Source organism: Panthera leo, chromosome C1 (genome assembly GCF_018350215.1).
Source record: "Panthera leo isolate Ple1 chromosome C1, P.leo_Ple1_pat1.1, whole genome shotgun sequence".
NCBI classification, from domain to species: domain Eukaryota; kingdom Metazoa; phylum Chordata; class Mammalia; order Carnivora; family Felidae; genus Panthera; species Panthera leo.
This window is the reverse complement of record NC_056686.1, coordinates 10253628-10261804: the sequence shown is the minus strand read 5'-3', so window position 1 is coordinate 10261804 and position 8177 is coordinate 10253628. Positions and strand designations below refer to the sequence as shown.

Here is an 8177-nt window from a genome sequence, read left to right as displayed (position 1 = left end):
CTTGGGAGAAGAGGTCCGACCCCTCTTTTCATTGATGAGCAAACCAAGGTTCCAGAGAAGTGAAGTGACTGAGGGTCCGACAGCCAGTTGATGGTTCAGCAGGACTTTGAAGACTCACCACTTTGTACTCAACTGGAACAAGAGGTTAGGGAGCAGAACATAACTGCAGCATTAGAACGTTTCTGCCAATGACGCCCTCACTGACAAGAATGCCCTTTGTGTGAACAGAGTGCAGAGACCCAGGAGGGCCGTGCCGAGACCCATTCCTTGGAGATGCCGATGGGATTTCACATGGCTGTTCTTAGGAGTGTCCATCGTCTCCATTCTGTTCATAACTTAAACTCCAATTTTCTAGAGCTTTGCTGGAAGATTCTTGTTATCGGAGAATAGAAGCCATCATGAATTCTAAGTACCAGTACAGACCTCAATATTTAGATCCTTCCTGAAGCTATTCTGGCCACACCATAAAGAGGAAGAGGGATGGCTTGGGCCTGGGTCCAGTATTTCTGCTCTTGTCCAGAAGGAAGAAATATTGGCATGTATGTATAACCAATTTAAAGGCTTCGCAGAATTTAGAAAAAAATATCTGTATGGAGTTAAATTTGAGCTCAACATAATGAATTGTTGGTACTGAATTCTGGTTTGATCTGATTGGATGTAGCTATTTCTCCACACTTTTTTTTAATGTCAGAACTTACAAGGACATTTTAGAAAGCCTTAAAGTTTCTGATTTGCAAGGGCATTTGAATTGGGGGGGGGGGGTGACATGCCCCACAGGACGTGTATAAGCACCCAAGCTACCATATGTGCTCCCTCAACTGAATGCATGGGCCTTTCTGAGCTCATTTATTAATCTGAACTCCTGAGCTGGCACCTCAGAGAGTCATGGAATGTTCTGGAATGTTCTGGAATCCATCCTGAAGAGCCTGAGCTGCAGTCCATCGCAGTAGAACACATTAGGAAGAACATCGTCTGAAGTTCATTTACAGGTGATCCACTACGAATCTGTGGAATAATTTATATTAACAAAGACCTAGAAACTTGAACACAACCGCGGGATGAAGAAACCTGCAAAATTTTGCCCTGACATGAGGCTGGACTTGTGTGTGGGCAGCAAACACCCAGCAACCACGTTCTCCCTAAATTGGAACAACAGCGCAAATCCACAGTGACCATCAATCCTGTTTGGACTACACCTTGGACTTACACTGACAAATGTATTGATCACATACACAACACACCCACACACGTATCGAATGCTTTTCTATCTGTGACTCCTCTTTCCGGTTGGTCAAATGGCTGATTCTTGAGCAGTCGCACACCACTGACGTCCCCCATGGAAAAGGGCGAACCACAGCTGGGTCAGCCTGGCGTCTCAGCCCCCTACTCATTTGCTCATTTGCCAGATTCTGGGCACATAGTTGTGAGGTGGTCAGAAAAAGTCCCTTCCCTCACAGAAGTGGACCACCAAGTGGGGTTGAGGGGAGGAGACAGACAACAAACCAAAAACGGGTAAGTCCTGGGGTGATGTATATACCATGCAGGAAAATACACTGGGTGAATGTCGCGGAGTCAAGGTAGAGGGGATAAAGGATAAAGGCTTGCTGTTGTAGACAGTCGTCAGGGTAGACCTTTCTGATACATGACACTGGAGCAGAGTCCTGAAGATGCTTGGTGTTTGGGGAGGGGCCAGGAGCCCCATGTGGCCAACACAGAGTGGGCAGGGGTGAGAGGAAGGGAGAGGAGGTCAGGGAGGTCATGAGGCTGTCCAGACTTTTAGTCTGAGGGAGCTGAGAAGCCACCCTGTTCAAAACAGTCTCGCACTTAAGCTGAAATTTAAAAGACGGGATGGGTAAGAGGGGTGCAGTATAGGGTGTTAGTCAAGGGCGTGGAATCAGGCAGACTTAGGTCCGAATCCCAGCTCTGCCACCGACTAGCTGGGTGGCCTGGGACAGACCATGCAACATCTCTGAGTCTCAGTTTCATCACCTATAAAATGGGGCCCATAATGCCTCCCTCACCAGGGCCATTGCAAGGACCAAAGTAGATAGTGAATGTGGACCATCCGGTTCCAGGTTGGGTCCCCAGGGCTTGAGAGATGTCCCAGTGTTATTGCACTGTTGTTTTTATCCTTTAGAGATTTGACTCTGGTCCCCAGCACCCCAGCTAGGGCTTATGATGTCATGGCAGGGCCTTTCCTGGGACTCTGTGGGGTGAAGATGTCATGGCAACTCTTGAGTTCACCAAGAACCTCCTTCTTGGTAAGCTGGCTCCCGGAGAAGCAAGGGAATACCACGGCTGGAGCTCTCACTCGGGAGATGAAGAAGACTACCCAGTTTTCTGGATGCCCTCAGCCATGGCAGGAGCTTCCTGCGGCTTTGGAAGACGTCGGGGCAGGCTCCATTTCCTGTAGCCTGACCCTAAAGATAAGCATTCAAATGCCGGGGGAGAACACGGGCCTGTCTTGGCCAACCCTTGTCCATCTGGGTTCAGGCTGGCCTTCGGTGAAGTCATGGACGCAGGAATGACCCCTTTTGTCCCGCTTCAGGTCTGAACAGGGCACCTTCAGTCAGTCCCCAAAACCCACCTGGTCAGATATCTTCAAGGGCCAGAGGGAACTCCGGTTTGTTAAAGTGACACGGTTTTTCATGATGTGCTCCTAACAGCACTTTCCAACCTGCTGGAGAATGCCCAAAATCCAAAGCTAATGTAAGAAGGGCTTATATTAAACCAAAGCATATTTGTCAACCCAGAGATCAGGTTGGCAGTGGCTCAGCAAGCAACAGGGACCCGGAAATCTATCTGGTCCTTCTTTCCTCGGGCAAAGCAGCTGAGGAGTCTTTAGCAGGACCACCTGGAGGTTGGGCCAAAGACGTAAGAAATGAGAGTGGCTTGGAGGTGTTGGAAGAATGGTTTAGATGAGCAAAGGGGTCCTTCGCAATATAAACATCTTGAATATCTCCCTGGTGTTTGCCCTTACAAGGTCTCCTGTGTGTCTGTGACTTTTGGGACCATCATGTATAGGGCAAGTTGTGCACTGCACAATTCCAGAGGGCACCCTTTAAGTCTGCGTCCATGCGAATGGTCCTCAACAGGACGTGCTGTGGTGGCTGTGAGCAGTGTGGGTGAACTTCGTCTTGCAGGCAAGGGGGCTCGCTTGGCGGGGAGCAGCGTATCTTGGTGAAAAGGGCCTGGACCGTGACCTCAGACCTGCGCTTAAATCCCAACCCTCTTATTTGCCACAGACTCGCAATGAAGGGCCTAATTTCTCTCTGTCACAGCCATCTGATCTGCAAAATGAAGTAATTCACCTTCTGAGCTCTGCCACGGAGGGGATGAAATGAAACAAGGTATATGGACTTTAATAATCTTGAGGGTCCTCTCTGTGGAGCGTAATCCTGGTGCCATTACACACTCTGTGATGTGTGGACCCTCATTCCCTAGCAAAGACGGTTGAGATTTAGAGAGTTTAGGCAGCTTGCCCAAGGTGGTCATGTTAGTTGGGCCCCTTTCGATTCTGTCAGAAAGCCAACTCAAACTAGCTCAAGCAAAAGGTTGGATTTTGTTGTGTCAGGTCATAGAAGTGTTGCCTTCAGGCACCTCTGTATCTAGGTGCTCAACGTATGTGCCCAGCAGTCCAGCTTGCCCATCTACTCTGGGTTCTTTGGCTGTTGCCATGGTTGCCTTCATTCTCAGGCAGGGGCTCTTCCTGTGCAGACAAGGCTGGTGTGGCCAGTTTCTGGCTTATGTGGCCTTTTAGTGCCTGCCTTCTCCGAGAGAGAGAAAGTCCCTCCTTCACAACAGTTCCAGCCAAAGTCCCAGGAGACGGCTTTGACTGGCCAGGCCTGGGTCACAGGCTCACTTCTGGAGCCGGGGTGTAGGAATCAGGCCACGGGCAGCACATGGAGAGGAATTAGATTCCAAAGGGATAGGTCCACTGTGGTTCCACAGTGGATCCATGCAGGAAGGGGGTGCGAATCCAGTGGTGCCTTTGTGTCAATGAATGGCGTCTGCTAAATACACCCACCGTGTTACCGTTATCACCGTGACTACCTGCCTTGTGGGTAACTCAGGTCTTCAGAAGCTTGAATTTCTGGATAGCATTTGAAATTTTTCCTAAGAGGTTCTGTACCTACTAGGAGTGGCCCTATTTCTGTGCCAGAGGTGTTTTAACAGGAAAGCAAATTAACAGATGTGAACACACAAGAAAAAGTATAAAATGACTGTGATGCCAACTATTTCAGGATACCATCACATCGTGACCCTACGGGAAAAAAAAATGAGACTATACGCTATTTCCTTGTGTTTTACAGAGGAGGAAATAGAGAAGAAGTGTTTAAATAATTGGACCAACTGCAACCTGAGGTCTGTGTTCAGGCAAGGACGAAACCTAAGCTTCCCGATTCACAGCCCAAAACTCGTCAATGGACAATGTTTCTCAAATTCTATTCCAAGGAACGCCAGGGTTCCAAAAAAGTGCATTGCTGGTGGCAGGTGATAAGCAGGCAGGGCCTTAGAATCTTCCAACCAGTTTCCATGGGACTAGCTCCTTGCCTTTTCTGCTTATAGAAATAATAATTTGTGCAAGTTTTTAAAAAATGTTTATTTATTTATTCTGAGAGAGAGAGAGAGAGAGAGAGAGAGAGCAGGGAAGGGGCAGAGACGGGGAGAGAGGGAGAATCCCAAGCAGGCCAGCAAAGAGCCCAATGCAGGGCTTGGACCCATGAACCGTGAGATCATGACCTGAGACGAAACCAAGAGTCGGACACTGAACCAACTGAGCCACCCAGGTGCCCCAATAATAATTTGTGCAAGTTGTGTGTGGAAAAAAGGTTTCACTGTTCTTAAGAGTTACAAAACCACTGCTGCAGACCAAGTAAGCCCCGAGACAAAGAAGCCCCAACCTATTTCATAGTCAGAAGTTGAACAGAGTCGGGGAATATAATCAGATGAGCTTCCATAGGGGAAATGCTTTTTCTACCAGAATCCTAAGGGGAACGTAAGGGACTAAAAGCTGAGCTTAGGCAATGGTCTAAGAATGTTCACATGGGCCACAGAAGGATGGTCTGCAATCTCTCAGAGACCCACCTCCCTCCTGGACCACACAGTAGAAATTCACCAGCGGTGAGGCTTTTGGCGTATTACATTTCTGGGCATAAGGATGTTACATAGATACTGTATGGCTGAATTTGAATGTAAGGCATCATCTGTTTTTAACCCTTTAGGGGCATCTGGACCAACTACAACCATACAGTGAGATTCTTCAGTTTGGTTTTCTTCCCTTGTATGTACAGGAGAAAGATAGTAACAGAAATAAAATGCAAATACCTGCTTGGCGTGTATCACCAAAAACAAAGCTCTAGAAGGGCAGGATGCTGCCGACTGATGCTGGAAGTGTCTTATGCACTGTGTGGCCCTTTGCTCTGGGCCAGGCTAATCCTGTAAGTCTTCTGCCTATGCTGTTGGAGGAAACGGAGGTCTCCTCCCCACTGGGCTTGTTACAGTGATCGTTCCTAGGGCAGTTCGCTGAGTAAACACAGATACACACGGATGTCCTTCGAAGCATACTCACATCAGATCTCATCGGAACACAGAATCTGAAACTCACCAGCCAGAGCCAAAACACCGGCTACAACTGAAGTTTAAAATAACAAAGGTAAAAGTATGGATTTGCCCAGTTTCTTCTTTGCTCGCTGTGGTCTGGTTGAATGGGTTCCTTCACTGATGAAATTCCTCAGAACTTTTGCTCGGCCAATACACATGGAGAATACCAAAGACAGACCTTCCAAATCCCAGTCACTGAGGTTTTAAAGACTCATTTTGCAAAGTGATGCCACTGGTTTTAGAGAATTAGCCTGAGATCCCCCAGTACCACACGCATATTCATTACTTTATTATATACACCTTCTCATTGGGAGGTCATTTCCCGCATCATAGGAAACCACCTGGAACACGGGTTGTCGCTGAAAAGCTCATTTGTAGCTGTTCATTTAGACGCTGGAGATGTCTAAGAGACCCTAAACCCAGCGCTCTACAGGGCAGTTAGGGGGTCCAAGGCCCACGTCAGCATTTTGAAAAGAGATACACACAGGAATTTTCTGGCTCAAAGGGCCTGGGAGACCCTTCTTGGAGAGTTACCATGCCCACCAGCACAATAAAGGTTGTGTGAAGTTTTGGATAAAGACACCTGTTCAACCATATTCAACCCAGAAGTTTTCAAACTTATAGATCGAATCGGCTTATAATCCAAAGACTACCGTTTGGGAGATGTGGGTTATGGACCATCTAATATCTCAGGATCACAGTTCTGTCACTGTCCTAATAGGATAACAAGAAATATATCAGCTGGGCTTAGTAGGGTGTTTATAGGAAAGAACGTTTTACGTGCTAACCAGGGATACAGACATGTGTCATCTCTCACGGTGGCTCTCCTCGTGTTCTCCTAGGATGGAGATTTCAAAGCCAGGGTTGGAAGATAGATCATCTCAATTAATACTTTAAAACTCACGGGGAGCTCTTCCCCGAGTAAGTGTGAGAACAATGATTTATCACTGATAGAAGGTGATTACAACCATTCACATCCTCTTAAGGCACATTGTGTAAGATGGATCCCTACACGGACAGAATATGCCCGAATCCCTGAAATCCAGGAACAAGGCGAATTCTTTATGGAGCAGCATGAACAGGGCACAGGCCTCAGGCACTCCTGTCCTGTGACAGGAGAGGTACTCGGAGGGGCAGTGGCTTCACAGGCAGTAGTAAGATGAGAGACGGCAGGGTAGGGGGGAAAGAACACACACTTCAGACTGAGATCCTGTCTGTCCCATCTTCCCGCTTTGTGACTTTGAGAGAGTCATTGGCTTTCTCCGAACCTCAGTTTGCCTCCCTGTGAGATGAGAATCAGACCTTTACAGGGTCGTGGTGAAGAGTAAAATAAGACATATTTGATAGTGTGTGGTTTTCACTGGCAACGTATGCTCTGCATAGTGACCCAGGGCTACCAAAAGACAAACTTCTTCCTCTTGAAAATGCTCCATAAAACTCACATAAAGGGCCCCTGGGTGGCTCAGTTGGTTGTGTGTCTGACTTCTGCTCAGGTCATGATCTCACAGTTCATGGGTTCGAGCCCCGTGTCGGGCTCTCTGCTGACAGCTCGGAGCCCGGAGCCTGGAGCCTGTTTCGGATTCTGTGTCTCCCTCTCTCTCTGCCCCTCCCCTTCTTCCACTCTGCCTCTCTCTGTCTCTCAAAAATAAATAAATGTTAAAAAACAAAGAATGAGGACTACAGGATCAATTGTCCTTCCCCATATGCTTACTGAGCACTCAATATGGACGACTGAACTTCAACAACAAGCCGGGGGCGTTCAGACAAGAATTCCCAGGGGAACAGTTCCTGGGTGGGGAGGGGGTCATCACAAGCCTCCAACTGGCCACGATTTCTGCACACGCAGAAACCTGATCTTTATTTGTATTCACAGAAGAGTCCTGGTGATGTACTCTCCAAACACACGAGACATGGAGAGATGAACCAGAAGCTAATTTCATGACTTCCTGGTGGAAGAAAACCCTGACTTCAGCATTGGGGACAGCCCTTTGGCCTGCTTTACTTAGATCCAACCGCAGACAAGAAGTCGCTTGCAGAGTATACACTCAGAAGACAGGAGTCGGATCTCCTAACAAATTCCTCCCTCTCGCCAGGAAAGTCGGATTAATTGTCTAAAAAACAAGGCTTGCTCCCTAGAAAGTCTCATTTTCCTCGCTCGGTGCTGATAAATTCTGACAAATTCCTAATCTCCAATTTCATTTTCCTTTTCTTTGCACCAAGAGCACCAGAAAATTTACAACATGCTTCCGTAGGTACAATTTTCCATAGAATTCTAAGCAGAATTTTTTTTTATTGCTTGTGCGCTGACGGTAACAATAGCAGCCTGAGTGCTTACTATGTGCCCCACACACTGTAAAATACTGTAAGTTACGCTGTCTTCTTTAATCACCATAACAAGCCTGCGCAGCCCTAGACTTTACTGGTGGGGAAACCAAGACTCAGGGAGGTTAAGTAACTTTCCCTGGGATCATGCAGCTGTGTAGTTGTGAAGCTAAAGTCTAAACTCAGGCCTTCCCGACTTCTCATCCACTCTACCTTCAGTAAGATTTTTCCAGGGTCCTATAAGGCTCACC

General features: G+C 47.5%; 1 long non-coding RNA gene across 1 annotated transcript; it reads left to right on the top strand.

Annotated features, from left to right (window-relative positions):
- The first annotated feature begins 819 nt into the window (after positions 1 to 819).
- LOC122227229 lies at positions 820 to 7801 on the top strand. The gene is made up of 4 exons (XR_006205929.1): positions 820 to 989; positions 3246 to 3350; positions 5226 to 5656; positions 7478 to 7801. It is a non-coding gene; the product is annotated as an uncharacterized LOC122227229 (long non-coding RNA).
- The last annotated feature ends 376 nt before the right edge of the window (positions 7802 to 8177 follow it).